The sequence below is a fragment of the Durio zibethinus genome, chromosome 2 (genome assembly GCF_047325235.1).
Source record: "Durio zibethinus cultivar Kanyao isolate XHJ-2024 chromosome 2, ASM4732523v1, whole genome shotgun sequence".
NCBI classification, from domain to species: Eukaryota; Viridiplantae; Streptophyta; class Magnoliopsida; order Malvales; family Malvaceae; genus Durio; species Durio zibethinus.
Window position 1 is genome coordinate 5,209,795 of NC_143163.1, and position 18,066 is coordinate 5,227,860.

At 32.7% G+C, this 18,066-nt stretch overlaps 1 pseudogene; it reads right to left on the reverse strand.

Moving 5' to 3' along the window:
• Nucleotides 1–12,290: 12,290 nt before the first annotated feature.
• Nucleotides 12,291–12,951, reverse strand: LOC149519913 (uncharacterized; annotated as a pseudogene).
• Between the last annotated feature and the right edge of the window lie 5,115 nt (nucleotides 12,952–18,066).

Here is an 18,066-nt window from a genome sequence, read left to right on the forward strand (position 1 = left end):
TAAATAAAAAAGTCTACTAATAAAATAGGATCTTAAATATAAATAGTTACACTTAAGCTCTGCCTAGATGTTGGAGAGTCAAGGTGGTCTTATTATATTTAAGAATCTATTTTTTAAAATTGTATTTTATCATCTTGCATAATATTCATTGGCATACATGCTTGCATCATTATATAATTGTTGGCATTCATTTTGCATTTCTCTGTCTTTAATTTTTATTTGCTACTTGATAATACCATTAATTACTTTATCATATAAAGTATTTTACAAAATATATATATATATATCTTTTAAAGTTGTGATATTATAAAATAAAACAAAAATAACATTCCGAAAGAAATAATTCTTGATACTTTGCTTAGATGTTGGAGAGTCACTAACAATTATCTTTTACAAAGAGTGTTATTTTTATTTTGATGAATATTGTATTAAATTTTAAGCGAAGAGAGTTATCATAAATTTTACCTAAATGTTGAAGAATTTTAAGATAATTCTTTAACTTAAAGATTTTCTCAATATTCCTAAATAAAGAATTTTAACAAAAATTTGTTTTTAAAGGGGATTATTATTAAATTTTAAATCAAAACCATTTTATCCAATACCAAAAAAAGTGCATGATTTAATAGTACCAATTTCTAGGCGTTGTGGGGGTACTAATCATTCCTCACCCGTAACCGACTTCCGAGCCTAACCTGATTTTTCGTAGATCAAAATTTATCTTTTTGATAAACTTTAAATCCACTTTTATAGTTTTATTAAAAAGATAAACTTTTGGTTGGCCAATCATATCCTAAAAAAGATTGGTGGAGACTCCCTTATTTTTTTTTCAATTTTAAAATTCTTTACGTTTGACGGTCTCAAAACCATTGCTACAACTTGGCTACTCCATTGGGAATTTTGAGAGTCAAGCCAAAATTTTAATTATGTGTTATTAATAATTGTTGAATTTAATTAGTTTTATTTGATGTTTAATTTAATACCTTTTATTTTAATTTTTCAAAAAATATATATACAAGTTAATAAATAAAATGAATAACATGTTCGTTATTATTTTGTTTTGATTTTGTGCTTACGATTTATGATATTTTGATTAATATATCATTTTGCACACTTTTGCATATACTTTTACATGCATGAGCTCTAGACCCGGGTTCCATCCCTTTTTAGAGGAAGTGAAGTAGCTACGCTCTTATGAGGTGATAACTTCTGCATTTGCTAGCGAAACACTTCTACTCAATTGAACCCTTTCTATTAGTAACCTATAATGGGTAAGGATCGAGTGCCTTACTAGTCCAGTGTGGATCCCAGTGAAGAATGATTTGAGAACCTTTAGATGAATAAATCCTCACTCAGCATATAGTAAACCTTAGAGGACTAACCTTCGATAGAGCATTGCCCTTTGTAGAAGTAAGAGAAAAGCATTTTGTTGAAGATTTTTTTTCTTTTGGTAGTTGTCCAAAATTTGTATTTTCATAAAATATTTTAGAATAAAATGATTTTTTTAACATTATCCAACAAGTAGAAAAAGAAGCAAAAAACAAAAAACAAAAAACAAAAAAAAGGTTTTCAAAAAAATAAAGATTTTCTTTAAATTCTTTGTTTATTAGCCAAATAAAGTTAATTTTCAAGTCCTAGTTATTTTGTGCATAAAAAAAAAGAAAAAATTTCTTTTCCTTCTCAAAATTTTTTTTTTCATATTTTGTTTCATCTTTCGCTTTTCATATATCATAATAAAATAATACATGTATCCCATCTCATGCGCATCATAAAATGATAATATGAGCATTCTATTCCATTCATATCAATAGATAGTACATGCATTCTATTTCATGCATAGGCATCGTGCACGTTTCAATAGGTAGTGCGCATATTTCATTCATTACATATTTTAAGGTAGTGTCAGTTTCATTAAGTTGACATAACACAAGTATTGCATGCCATGTAGAAATATAATATGCACTTGATATGTTCATGTATTTCATAAAAGTATGTTGCATTAATTATAGGTATATATATCATGACTCTTGTAACATTTCATGTATATGGATTCATGAATGGTAGGGTTTTAGGGAACATGCATTGCATTTCATATCCTACCATCAACATAACATTACATTCATTGTATACACATTCATGTACGAGAAAACTTTTACCGTTTAGAGCTTGTACATATAAAAATCTATTGTCATATATATATATATATATATATATATATGCATTTCATGACATTCTTTAGTCATCATATTCATCATATTCATAAACATATTACGTGTATCATGTAAATTAAAAATTATTTTTATGGCATTCATTCAATAAGGGTAGTAATCTAGAATTTATGGTTTAAGTCCTGAAATAAAATATCTGTCTTGGTAGGAATTAGAGTGGCAAAAATGAAAGATCAACTGGAAGCAAAGATTAGTGCTTTGGAGTTGAATTAAGAGGAATTATGGCTCGAGCTTCAAAAAATGAAACAACAGATGGTTCAATTATAGAAATGGTTAAAAGTAGCGATATGGTTGAGTTTATTGCCCCTCAAAGATCATTGTCACTTTCATCAAGTCAAGATCCATCAACTTCTGTTAGTTTTAGCACCTTTTTAGAGCATACTAAGACATTGGGTGATTTGAACAGTGACTAAGGTTTGGGCAAACTTAAGAGAGGAACGGGTGAACTAGCCATGCAAATGATTGAGCTTAAAAATTTTATTTTCAAGAAAGAGTCATTTAGCTTCAAACAACCATCACTAACTATCTTAAGTCCAAACCTGCACCTAAATCTTTCTTATGACTACTTCTAACCTCTTTTCCAAGCACCTAGGATTAGGCCTACAAATTTCATGCAAACTCTGAGAATTCACACCTAAATCCACTCCCACCACCTCATATTTCACAATCGCTTGTTTAGCATACTATTTCATCACCACTTTCGCAGCCTAATCTTTAACCCAAAATTTTTCAATTCATTTTAAAACCAACTATACCCCCATCTTTTCAGCAAAACAAACCAATCATAGGACAGAAAAACTTTAGCAACACCAAAGAAAAAACTCCTATTAATCCAATACCTATGTCCTACATAGAGTTATGCTCATTGTTTCTAGAAAACTACCTCATTGCCCTTATCCTTGTTGAACCATGCAAACTACCTTTCTCCGAATGATATAACCCCAATGCTCGATGTGAATTCCATTTTGGCATCGTGGACCATTCTTTAGAAAACTGTATGACTTTGAAACATAGGGTACAAGAACTAATGAAAGCTAAATATATGGGCTTTGACACCAAAATGAAGCCAGTTGTTCATAAAACCTTTCATTGATCTATACCGAGATAGCAAGTAGTGTTGTAGGCAACAGTAAGATTGGCCATGATTATGAATAAAATATGAAAGTTTTAAAAGAAAAATGTTGTCCTCTTTAGCAATCATAGTCAACTATTTTTGGATTTCTTAGGCAAGACAAGGGGTAAGAGCAAGTCCATCACTTTTTAGCCCTAGTCCTAGAATGGTTCATGACATGCAAACTTGATACTTTTGGGAATGAATGAAGACTTTTTTTTACCTAAATTTTCTATGAATTGATGCCTCTATTTATTTTTTTAATAATGGTGTGCCTAAAAGAAGCCATGAAAAAAGTGATGGTTATAAATATGTTCTCACCAAACTTTTGAAAAGGAAGAAATATCTTTAGATAACCCAACCGAATATAGGATGAAACTCAAGTTTCCTTCATCAACAATAATAAAATTTGACTTGCATATCATGCATCATCTGTTTGAATTCATTATTTTTCATGACAGTTAAGGACAAGAAATTATGATTGTAAACATACTTTTGTCAAACTTTTAAAGTAAAAAGATTTTTTTATAATAGAATTCATACCATGCATTTATGACTTCTGGTAATTAATACAAGTTTCAAAGATAGTTATCATTAAAAATGAGATCAATTAAGTCTGTGTACTTATAGCACTCGAATCGATACTAGAATAATGAAAAATAAATATGCAAGTTGGATGGACAGAGTAAAAAAAGTCCAAGGAGAGTTAAAGCAAATAGTCACAGAAATGCAACAAAATTGGACAGATAGTTGACAGAACTAAAACAATGTTAGCAGAGTTGACAAAAAGAAAATGAGTTGTTGAAACATATAGGGCAATGGAAGAAACAGCTGTTGAGACACCATCGTATCCATATGGGTTCACATATGTTCAAGACCCTTATATGCCATAAGCACCTTTAACAACTCATCAACCTTATACTAGCCCTTCTGCCAAGCTACCATCAGTTTAAACAAATGTCAATCTCGAGCCTACTCCTTATGACTCAACTACTGTGCCTAATATGGATGATCCTAATGAGTTGAAAAAATTGAAAAGGGTGCCAAATCCATTAGAAGACATGGTGATGAAATATAAGTATGATTTGTTAGAAAAGAGATTAAAGATAATTGAAGGCAATGATGTATACGATAATGTTGAAGCCAGTGAACTTAGTCTAGTGCTTGATCTTGTTATTTCATCAAAATTCAAAGCCTCAGATTTTAAGAAGTATGATGGAATGAAATACCCTTTAACACATATCACCATGTACTATCAAAATATGATAGGTCACACCCATGATGATAAGTTATTGATCCATTACTTTCAAAATAATCTTACTGGGTATGCAACAAAATGGTATGCTTAGCTGGATTGAAGTAAGATTTGCTATTGAAATGACTTGGCTAAAGCTTTTTTAGCATAATATAAGCATGTTAAAGATATGGCACTAGATAGGATGTTCTTACAGAATGTGAAGAAAAGGTCAACTAAAACATTCAAAGAATATGCACATAGATGGAGAGATAAAGTAGACCAAGTACAACCACCCTTGTCAGAAAAAAAATCACTATTTTGTTTGTCAATTCCTTAAACACTCTCTATTATGAAAGAATGATTGGGAATGTCTCCAACAACTTTTCTAACATGGTGATTTCTAGGGATATTATAAAAAATGCAATTAAGAATGTCAAGATTAAGTTAAAAGGTACAACAAATATTGAAAAGGGAAGTATATTAGAAAATAATGAAGGGAAAGTATAAGTAGTCACAATGGATGGGCATTTACCCAAGAACTTTATCCCATACAATTCTTATTTCGTTCATCAACCTTATTATCCTATCACAGGCAATATCTTTCAAAGCTTACATCTTTGCCAACCAAGTCAGCATTTAGGCTTTCCAACAAATTTTCATTCTCAAAGGACCATTCATGATCTTGTCCCTACATTTGAACTTACCACCCGACCAATAAAGAGCTAAAAGAAACCAAAAAATGATCAAGAAAAACTGTCAATCCATATTTTTCACCTTTTTATCTTTGCTAAAAAAAGGTTAGTATCTCACTCACGTGCTTTTAAAAATAACACCAAATCCATCGGCAAGGAGTTATGATCCTAATGACAAATGCGATTATCATATGGGAACAATCGATCACTCAACTAAAAAATATAGGCAGTTAAAAAAAAAGGTTGAAGATTTTATCAAAAGTGGTATACTAGCTTTAGAAATGATAGAATAATGGAAGTTGACTCTATCTAATGGCCAAATGTGAGGAGTTAAGATGAAGAAGAAGGTCTCAAGTTCTGAAAAATCAAGATAAGATGATTTTTTTTTATCTTTTCACTATTTATCTATGACATTTGCATACCTAAGAGTTATCTAACTTATTTTGGAAGAATTGAATGTTTTGGATCTTTTTTTATGAAATTTCTTTTTATGCATTTGTTTGAATAAAAAGTCTCACATAAGTAACTTTCAAGATAAACAAAACAAAACAAAACAAAGTTTTATAATAAAGATGAAAGGATTCTTAAGAGAAATAGTGATTACTATTAGAAAAAAAGTTCATCAAATACCTTCACACCTTTTCAAATACTTTCATACTCCTAATTACTTAAATGATTGGACTCATTAACCATAATCCTTCAGGGAATGTGAGTTTAAATTCATACTTTAAAGGGTCGATAATCTTTTTTTGAGTAAAAAAATAAAAGAGGTTAATTTTGAAAGTTCATTTTGAATTTCAAAAATCAGATACTCTTTTAAATTTTTAATTGGTAATTCAATGTGTGTCAAAATTTTGCTATGACCATAAACACAAAAATGCCTGAACTTTTCTTTTAAGTAACCTTTGTTTCATGTCTTAAGACACATTGATTAAAAAAAAAAAAACAGAACCCCTTTTCTACCTAAGACAATTTGTTGCATACCTTTATACCTTTTCTCTTCCTATTACCAAGAAAATACAAAAATTTTGAAGCCCCAAGAGCCTTTTTGAACTATGTAATCAATCCTCTACAATTTGATTGTCATTGGAACCTTGAGTGAAAAACAAGATGGGGTATAAAAAAAAGCAAAACAAAAAAAAAGTAAAAAAAATAAAAAGATCTTTTTTATCTCATCCTTCAATAATTTGCTCATTAAACTAAGTGATCATATTTGAAATGATGAATGACCATCTTTCTTTATCTTTCTCATACATAAAAATTATCAACTTACTATCCATTTAAGCCTATTAAATTTTTTGTTCAAAAATGAACATTGACTAATGATCGTTTTCTATATTGTGGGCAAAATAAGGATACCTTCGATAGATCAACTTCAATGAAAATATTAAAAGCATCTAACATGCTCTTCGAAGATGAGAGTCCAGGATAAAAAGTGAATAAAGTTTTGATTGAAATTTCAAGAATTTAAAAGAGTAAACAGCTAAAGATGAAGTTAGGCGTTTCCAAAGAAAAGCAAAGTTACCTTGGAGATAAGAATCTGAAGCTTCAGTTAGAATTCTAAAAATAAAAAATAAAAAAAAAGAAAGAGAAAAAATATAAAAATGAGAATTCAGGAAAAAAAAGGTGAATAAAGTTACTGAAATTAAAGCCAGATGTTTCAAAATAAAAAAAAAAAGAAAAACAAAGAAAAAAAGTTAGAGAATGCTTTTTAGGATCTTTGGCCTAATTATCTTGAATAATATATTTTGAGCCTATTTATCCATTCTTTCAGAACCCCTAACCTCAGCCTACATTACGTACCTTGAAAAGTTCATTTTGATCAAATGTGGACTTTTATATTGAAGAGAAATATCCTTGAAAATTTGTATATACTTGTTTGCATTTGGTAAGATTTCACCAAGTTCTTTATTAATAAAAAATATATATACCTCTAAAGTGAAAACCTCAATAGGGTAGTTTAGAGCTAAAGTCATTTTTTGAAACTCCAAAATGAATTTTAGAGTTCCAAGGTTCTATCCAGAATAAAAGAATCTCGATACAAAGTTTTTTGAAAGGTCAATACCCATTAAATACCTTACATTTCACAACAAAACAAAAAAAAAAATAGCATTGTCCTATTTCCAAATCTTGTTTGAAAAGTAATGGCTAGTTTTGACACACATTGAAGTATCACATTTTCAATAAAAGAAAAGTGCTTCAGAAAATTATCTCTTTCGTGAGCCTAAGAAAAACCCTTAAACGCTCGTCGAGCTTCTCATGAGATATGCCCACAAATGACAAAGAATTGAATTGTCAATTGCCCCGCCCATAAGCTTTTCAAATAGTAGTCATCAATTTCCAAGAGATTCGAAAGTCTTGAGTTTTAAATTTTTCATTAATTGTAAAGATATTTTATGAGGGGCAATTTTCTAATCACTTTTAAAAACTATAAAGATTATTTGAGCATTTTGTATATAATACTGAGGTTACTTTTTTCATGAAAATAAAACATTGAAATTTAAATAGAGATCTTTTGAAAAAAGCAAAAAGAGTTTTTTCATTTGTATTCTTGTATCATAAAAAAGGCATTTGTCTTGCCAAAAAAAAAATATTCTTAAGTTGCATCACTTGCATTATGAGAAAGACATTTGACATGTAAATAAAAAAATAAAAAAGAGATATTCATAGTTGTATTACTTGCCTGTGCATCATGAAAGACACATTTGCATTTGCATTACTTGCATTTGCATCACAAGAAAGATATTCGCATTTACATCACTTGTATAAGATATTTGTATTTACACCGTAAAGAAAATTTACATGTGCATCATGGCATCTGCATCCTAAAAAAGGTATTTGTAGGGGCATTTACATGAAAGGAACATTATCACTTGCATTGTGAAAAAGTCAAATATATTTGCACCAAGCATTCATATTCTTGCATTTGCATTGACATTTGCATTCACATCAACATTTCCGTTAGCATCACTTGATGATAATAGACATTTGTATCATGATTGCATATTAGAAAATAGGAAAAAAAAGTATAAAAAAAGAAAGAGACAAAAAAAAGTTTTTAAAGTTTCAAAGCTTCTGTTTAAGAAGAACCATTTTGAATCAAGATTTCAAAGCCTCTGCTTAGGAGGAACCTTCTTCAAACAAGACCTTTAGAGTCTCAAAAATCTCTAATCACGTGAAAGCCATTTTTAAAAAGATTTTTTAAATTTTCAAAATTTCATTGCTTCTGACTGGGAGGACGTTTAAAGATTTTAAAATTTCTAAGACTTTTAGGCAAAAGATTTTTAAATTTTTAAAGTTTCATAGCCTCTGATTGGGAGAAACATTCAAAGATTTTGAGATTTCTCATACCTCTGGGCATAATCTTTAAGACTCCAGGTATAAATTTGATTCGTGATGTTGTCCCGATCGATTTTTTATTTTTTGGCTTATGGTGTTATCCCAGTCAATACTGTAAGATCTCCGAGCATAATTTCAATTTGAAGTGTTATCCCGATTGATTCTTTATTTTTTGACTTGCAGTATTGTCCCAGTTAACTCTGTAAGACTTTTGGGCATAATTTTTAAGACTTACGGGCATAATTTTGATTCATAGTGTTGTTTTGATCGATTCTTTATTTTTTGACTTACGGTGTTATCTCGATCAATTTTGTAAGACCTCTAGTCATGATTTATAAGACCTTCGAGCATAATCTTTAAGACTTTCAGGCATAATTTCAATTCGTGGTGTTGTCCCGATCGATTCTTTATTTTTGACTTGTAGTGTTATCCCGATCGATTCTATAAAACCTCTAGGCATGATTTATAAGACCTCCAGGTATAATATCTAAGGCCTTCTGGCATAATTTTGACTTATGGTGTTGTCCCATATGATTTTTTACTTCTCGACTTGCGATGTTATCTTAGTCAATTTTAAAATTTTGACTTGCGATGTTGTCTCAGTTGATTCCATAATTTTGACTTACGATATTGTCTCGGTCATTTTTTATTTTTTGACTCACGGCATCATCTTGGTCGTTTTCGTTATCACTTTACTTATGGTTTAATCTAAAAAAAAATTTTAAAAATCCTTGATTTGCTTCCGAACAAAATCGGTATCTTTATCTTTGTCCTAGTCTTGATTCCCAATAATATGCAAAGATAGGCAGCTGTAGATACCAAATTTTATCTAGGTTTTTTGGGTTCTTCGAATCAAAACTGGGTTTTAAATTCGTTAGGGTTTTATCACATTCATAGGCCGATGCCTGATTTTTAATCCATTTGGGCCAGTGTCTAATTCTTTCTTTTTGGGCCTAAGCCAACCCACTGTTTTTAATATTAAAAATCCAATAATATTAAATAATAATTATAATAATTAATTAATTAAAAAAATTAAAAATTAAAAAAATAAAAAGTAGGGGGCTGGTATACGGCATCGCTGCCCCCCTTATCCAGCCCCCTTATAGCCTCCTGACCACCACCATGTGCCTCATACCAGCCACCCCCTACAGCTTACCCTAGCCATACCTCCAACCACCCTAACACCCCCTAAATCACCCATTATTACGGACACAAACCCAACCCTATAAAAGACCCATCTTCTTCCCCTTTGAGCTTTCAGACACAAACTTGGACAAACCTAGAAAACACCAGTTCTCACACCTAAAAAAAAAAAAAAAACCCAGCTCCCATATCTAAAAATCATAGCTTTCCCACACTCAATAAACTAGGCACTGACCAAAAAAAACACCCAAAAATAACCAAAAAAAAAAACACAGTCCTCCCTTTAGGGAAGAACCTCAACGCCAAGCCCTTACAAACAAGCAAAAAAAATCAACTATCAGTTTCGTTATAAAAAAAAAAGAATACCAAAACTTTAAGCCACGATCTATGTCGATCAAGGCTGTCTCCAATAAAAAAGACACCATATTTAGAAAGAGGGTATCGATGAGAGTTTTTTGGGCATTTTGGCATTTTTTGACCACCGATGACAATCGACGGTGACCCAGGTGGTCGCAGACATGACGGTTTGGAGGTCGGACGATGGTAGAGCTCTGAAGCTTTTTTTGGAGCTTTGAAAATTTTTATTCTTTGAAAAGGGCTTGAAATGAAGTAAAAAATAAGTTTTATATAGAAGATCAAAAACACAAAACGACATTGTTTGGGCAGGGAAGGATTCGCTCATCAACCAGAATCTGACCCGAAATCCACCTAACCTGACCCGTGACCCGCTTCTGCCTCAACCTAAGATCGATCCAATTGAATCGATATCGAACCACTAATGAACCAGTTCAGATCAGTCAAAACTGTCGGATCGTCGAGCGGCCCAAACTAGCGTTCTGATTTAGGTTTTTTTTTTTAATTTTTTAATTTTTTATATATTATTATTTTTGTTATTTTGAGTTTTATTTTTAATATTCATGCATGATAATTTTTTAAATTTGTTAAAATAAATATTTGATTGTTTTAATAATAATAAAATGAAAACAAGTAGGATAATAACTAAAAAATATATTAAAAATGCTAATAATAATAATAATAATGATCTAAAAAATGCTAATAAAATAGAATAATAATTTTTTTCTTGCCTAGATGTTAGAGGGAATACAATCATGTTTTAAATAATAATAATTTCGCCTAGCTATTCAGAAATTATTATTATAAAAAAAAGAATAAATTAATAATATTATTAATAATAAATTTTCATAAAAAAACTTTTTTAATAATTTTTGAAATCATAAAAATCAAACTTGCTCTAAAAATTCGCCTAGATATTGAAGATTTTTAGAGATGTTCATATTTTTTAAAATTAAAAAAAAAACCCTAAAACTTAAAACCCTAAAATCGAAACCCCAAACCCCAAATCTTAAAATCGAAACCTTAAAGCATCAAACCCTAAAATTGAAACCCTAAAATCTCAAACCCTAAAATTGAAACCCTAAAATCTCAAACCCTAAAATCGAAACCTTAAATCCTCCAAACTCAAAACTAAACTCTAAAACCTCTAAACCCCAAAATTGAAACCCTAAACCTTCAAAACCTTAAAACTAAAACCCCAAACCTCAAATCTTCAAATCGAAACCTTAAAATCCAAAATTCTGAAAACTCCAACTTTGGTACAAAATCCCAAATCATTGCTCGAAAGTCACCAAATCTTAAAACCTTGACCTAAACTTATACTCAAAACCATTTCAAAACTTTAAGGATATGTGCGAAAATCTCAAGTAGGGTAATTTGTTCTCGAATGCCGCCTAAATGGAGTATTTAAAGAAATCTTATTCCATTAAGTTTTTCTCGTGAGTCTTTAATTCGCTTTAACCATGAGATTAAAATCAATAAATAAAAAAGTATACTAATAAAATAGGATCTTAAATATAAATAGTCGTACCTAAACTCTGTCTAGATGTTTAAGAGTCAAGGTGGTCTCATTATATTTAAGAATCCATTTTTTTAAATTGCATTTTATTATCTTGCATAATATTCATTGACATACATGCTTGCATCATTATATAATTATTGGCACTCATTTTGCATTTCTCTGTCTTTAATTTTTATTTGCTACCTGATAATACCATTAATTACTTTCTCATATAAAGTATTTTACAAAACAAAAAATATATCTTTTAAAGTTGTGATATTATAAAATAAAACAAAAATAACATTCCGAAAGAAATAATTCTTAGTATTCTGCTTAGATGTTGGAGAGTCACTAACAATTATCTTTTACAAATAGTATTATTTTTATTTTGATGAATATTGTATTAAATTTTAAGTGAAAAAAGTTATTATAAATTCTGCCTAGATGTTAAAGAATTTTAAGATAATTCTTTAACTTAAAGATTTTCTCAATATTCTTAAATAAAGAATTTTAACAAAAATTTGTTTTTAAAGGGGATTGTTATTAAATTTCAAATCGAAACCATTTTATCCAATATCGAAAATAGGACATGATTAAATGGTTCCAATTTATGGGCGTTGTGGGGGTGTTAATCCTTCCTCACATATAACTGACTCCCGAGCCTAACTTGATTTTTCGTAGACTGAAACTTATCTTTTTGATAAACTTTAAATCTACTTTTATAATTTTATTAAAAAGATAAACCTTTGGGTGGCAAATCACACAATAAAAAAGATTGATGGTGACTCTCTAATTTTTTTTCTCAGTTTTAAAATTCTTTATGTCTAACGATTTCAAAACCGACAATAATAGTATCTCTTGTAAGCATAACTTCTGCTTCTAGCATACAGCACATCTTCTTCGTAGCAGCAAGGCTTGTCCTCGTCAATTCTCGCCAGGCCAACGCTAGTACTATAACTTCTCTTCAACCTACCATACTGATCTTCCATTGCATGCCTCATCTCCTCTTCCTGCAAATCTGACTCCATTGATCTCTTCTTCGACATTGCTTCTAAGAAAGTCATGAATTTCTCGTCATTAATGTTCGGTTTTGAATATTGACACTGAAACTCCTGGTCAACCGTGAAACTTGAGGTGCAGCAGGGCGGGCAATAACTCCACTATAACCTATCTTATTAGCACAATCCTCCATTCTCTTCACATAAGTCTCTGGCCTTGTGTAAAGCTCTCTTGGGCTTTAACATGTAGCGCCTCAACTTACTTTGTAACTCCGCCTTGCTCATGGGCTTTGACATGTAGTTCTTGAACTTGCTTTGTAACTCTGCTTTGCTCCTCATTCTGTAACCTTCAACTCTTTGTTATCAAAGCTCTTGTACTGATACAGAAATTGGAGGAGGAAAGATACCAATAGGAACTTGAAAGATTGAAACTGTGTGCTGAAGAAGAGAATGAAGATGGGTATATATATAAAGGAGTATTGAGCTTTTTTCAGTGTGTTTGTTGGACTTGAATTTTAGAAGTAGCGTGAAAGGAACATTGGTCTGGAATGCAAAGAAAGAAATGCTAATAAAAAATATGGTGGAGAAAGAACATTGTAACTAAGCATTTTGGCCTTATTTTGAAGCTGACCTGCTTATTGTCTCATAGTACTCTCGAAGTCAAATCTTTAAAGAATGAATAGTTTGGCATTAAACTGTCAAGAGAAAAGAAAACAGTTTTGATCATATATACTAGCACAAACACCCATTTAACAACAAAAGAAAGGGGAGAAGTGGATGGTTCCTTCCATGGAGTTCTTGTGTTTTCCTTCTATGATGGCTGAATTTTGCAACCAGCTCTTGTCAAATGTCAAAAGTTGAGCTTTATACGGGCACTTTACCTAGTCATGGAATTTACTCTTAAATAAATATCAAATACCATAAATTTTTGTTTCATTTGGAAACGAACTACATAACATTTCCTCAACCAATACATACATGCAACCATATGAGAAAAAACATAATGTGGATCATGCCACTAACTTTCCAGAAATAGTGCAACATTAAACTCTTCCAGGTAATTAATTCCAAGGCAAACAAACACAACTAACCCTGTCATTATGGCGATCAAACATGACAAAATGTATTAGGCAAACAAAAGAAATGACTAAATTTATTTTTTCTCATCAATAGGAAGGGAGTCCTTGTTGGGGCAGATTATGATTTTTGTGTGTAGATGACTGAAAACTTTGTAGACGTTCTTGGGTTTACGGGGCAATGGCGCGACACGGGAGCCAAAATCAACTGAAATTCTCATTCAAGCACAACAGGATCAACTGAAAGAAAATCAACAACCAGATGCAAGTGCTTCTGTAAAAATTTATTGAGTAGTGTTTCATATGAAGTGATCATTCAAAAAATCATGATGATTTATATATTGCGATTAGATAACTATATATATTTTATAAGCATTTGATGATCTTATTGTTAGGAAAATGGGGTCCAGTCCCATGTAAGTGGTTTTGGACCAAGTAAAGGCCATGGGCCTTGATCTTTTATTTTACACAGAGCCCTAGCTACTTAATAAAAAAAGAGGTGGGGTTGTTTTGTGTGTGTGTCGAAAACCAAGCAGAGAAAGAAGAAAAGCCAGGAAAAGCAGAGAGAGAAAAAGGAGAAGGGAGAGTTGATTAAACGAAAGTCGATCCGTAGTCCGATTGAGTTGGAACCTTGTCAGGAGGTTTATGATTCAGAGTTATACATTCTGAACGGTGAAGATCGGGTTTGAAGCTCTCTAGGAACAAATCCAGGGTGTATTTGTTGAGTCACTTATTTGGTGAGATTTCTCCAATTGTTTCTCTAGTTGTTGATTAGCTCTAGTTTTAGCTAGAGAAGAACTTTGTATAACTATTATTTGATAGTGAAGATTTTTCTGGTGGCCCGTGGTTTTTTTCCCTCTACACTGGAGGGTTTTCCACGTAAATCTTGGTGTGCTTTATTTTTCTGCGCATTTGATTATTGATTGTTGTCTATTGCTTCTGTATTGTTGTGATTATTGCTTCAGGCGCAACAAGTGGTATCAGAGCGAGGGTTATTTTGAGACATCGATACAGAAGCAACCCAGGATAGAAGTAAATTCTGTTTGAGATCATGGAGGGTGATACAGGTTCCATGATAAAATTGACAGCATCGAATTATTCAATTTGGAAGCCTATGATGGAGGATCATCTATACTGTAAAGATTTGTATGAGCCAGTATTGGGTGATTCGGCTAAACCAGCAGATATGAAAGATGAAAGCTGGAAGAAGCTAGGTAGAAAGACGCTGGCTACAATCAGAAAATGGGTTGATATCAGCGTGTTCCATCATGTAGCGCAGGAGTCAGATGCTCACATTGTTTGGGAAAAATTGGCAGCATTGTATGAGAGAAAAACAGGTATGAATAAAGTTATGCTTGTTAAAAAGATTGCAACTTTACAGTACAGGGATGGACGATCTGTTACAGAGCACTTGAGTGATTTTCAAGATATATTTAATCGGATGACTACTATGGAACTTAAGATGGATGATGAAATGAAGGCATTATTTCTTTTGGGTTCATTGCCAGACAGCTGGAATACTCTAGTTGTGACTGTTCTTAATTCAGCTCCTGATTATAAGGTGACATTGGAGATGGTAAAGGACAGTATGCTTAATGAAGAAGCGAGGCGAAAAGATGTAGACCCTGGGAATCAAGCTTTGGTCACAGAGAACAGGGGTAGAAACATCGACAGAGGTCAGGACTCAAAAGGCCGTGGTAAGTCTAAACATAGATCCAAGTCTAGAGGTAAAGTGAAGTGTTTCCATTGTGGTAAGGCGGGTCATATAAAACGAAACTGTAGAATCTTAAAGCAAGAGCGAAAAGATGAGAAAGGCAAGAGTTCAGATGATGGCAATGTTGCAGCAGTGAATTCAGATAGTGATTCAGTTACTTTGATTTGTACACATGGTGATTGTAATCATGTTAGTGATCCCGGCATTGAGTGGATAGTTGACACATGAGCGGCATATCATTGTGTTCCTAAGAGAGAGTTGTTTACAACTTACAAAGCAGGAGACTTTGGTTGTACCAAGATGGGAAACAAGAGTGTGTCGCAGATTGTTGGGATTGGTGATATTGTTGTACAAACTAGTACAGGCTGCATGTTGACTTTGAGAGATGTCAGACACATTCCAGATATGAGAATGAACTTGCTTGCTATTAATGTCCTTGATAAGGAGGGATATGAAAGCCGACAAAAGAATGGACAGTGGAAGCTTCTCAAAGGATCTATGGTAGTTGCAAGGGGAAAATTATGCTGCACAATGTATAAGACATGGATGCAATTGAACGGTAACCAGGTAAATACCGTTGAAAATGATGCTTCAGCAAACTTGTGGCACAGGAGGCTGGCACACATGAGTGAAAAAGGGTTACAGGTTTTGGCAAGGCACTCTCTCATTCCCTTGACCAAAGGTATGTCTCTCGATTCATGTGATTATTGTTTGTTTGGTAAGCATCATAGAGTTTCTTTTCGTAAAAGTTCTCAGAGAAAAGAAAATAGATTGGAATTAATTTATTCTGATGTATGTGGTCCCATTGAGGTTGAGTCATTAGGTGGTAGCAGATATTTTGTTACTTTTATTGATGATGCTTCACGTAAAACTTGGGTGTATATGTTGAAATATAAAAGTCAGGTACTGCAGTATTTTCAAAAATTTCATGCCATGGTTGAAAGGATGACAGGGTTACCCTTAAAGTGTATTCGAACTGATAATGGTGGGGAATACACATCTAAAAGCTTTGAAGAGTATTGCTCAAAGCATGGGATCAGGCATGAGAGGACAGAACCTGGAACACCGCAGCATAATGGTATAGCTGAAAGAATGAATCGCACCATTGTGGAAAAAGTCAGATGTATGTTGAGGATGGCAAAATTACCAAAGCCATTCTGGGGTGAAGCAGTCAACACAGCTTGTTATTTACTTAACAGGTCACCATCAGTTCCTTTGGGCTTTGACATTCCAGAAAGAGTGTGGACAGGAAAAGATGCTTCATACTCTCACTTAAAAGTTTTTGGGTGTAAAGCATTCATGCATGTACCAAAAGAGCAGAGGTCAAAGCTTGATAGTAAAGCTACACAGTGTGTGTTTGTAGGATATGGTGATGAGGAATTTGGCTACAGGGTATGGGATCCAGTAAAGAGAAAGACAGTCAGAAGCAGAGATGTGGTCTTTCATGAAAAAGAAACCATAGCAGACCTTGAGAAAAATGAGAAGACTACACGAGTTACTGTTGAGTGTGATGTTTCAACACCGACAGGGATTTCACAGGAAAGAGCCACAGATGGTGAAAATGAGCCAGAAACAGAACTTGGGGATATGAATGAGCCAGCCATAGTTGGTGATGAGCCAGATGCTATTAGTTTTGAGCAGGGGGAGCAATCCTCTCTACCTGAGAGTGTTGAGCAGGGGGAGCTACCTTCAGCATCAAGTGATGTAGAGTCTCAGCTCAGGAGATCTACTAGAAAGCGCAGGCCATCTACCAGGTATCCAAGTTCAGATTTTATTTTAGTTACCAGTGAAGGGGAGCCAGAAAGCTTTCAAGATGTGCAGGCTACTCCGGATAGAGAGCACTGGTTAAAAGCAATGAAAGAAGAGATGGAGTCATTGCGAAAGAATGGTACTTATGATCTTGTTAAACTTCCAACAGGGAAGAGGCCATTAAAGAATAAATGGGTGTTCAAGTTGAAAAAGGATGGTGACAAACTAGTGAGGTACAAAGCTCGATTGGTAGTAAAAGGTTTTTTTCAGAAACCAGGCATCGATTTTGATGAGATTTTTGCTCCAGTTGTAAAAATGAGTTCTATTCGAGTGGTACTGGGATTGACAGCTAGTTTGAATCTTGAACTTGAGCAACTTGATGTTAAAACTGCATTTTTGCATGGTGATTTGCAGGAGGACATTTATATGAATCAGCCTGAGGGTTTTGAAGTGAAAGGGAAAGAGCACTTAGTTTGTAAATTGAAGAAAAGCTTGTATGGCTTGAAACAAGCTCCACGACAGTGGTACAAGAAGTTTGATTCTTTTATGGTGAGTCATAGCTATAAAAGAACAGCAGCGGATTCTTGTGTGTATGTTAAACAATTCCCTAATGGTAACTTCATTATCCTATTATTATATGTTGATGATATGTTGATTGTAGGACAAGATGCTAGTATGGTTTACAGGTTGAAAGAACAATTGTCTAAGTCTTTTGATATGAAAGATTTAGGTCCAGCAAAGCAGATTCTTGGTATGGACATTATCCGGGATAGGAGAGCTGGAAAGCTGTGGTTGTCACAGGAAAAGTATGTTGAACGAGTGCTTGGTAGATTCAACATGCAACATGCTAAATCAGTTAGCAGTTCACTTGCCAACCATTTTCATCTAAGTAAGAAATCTTGTCCAGTGTCTAAGGAAGAGCAACTA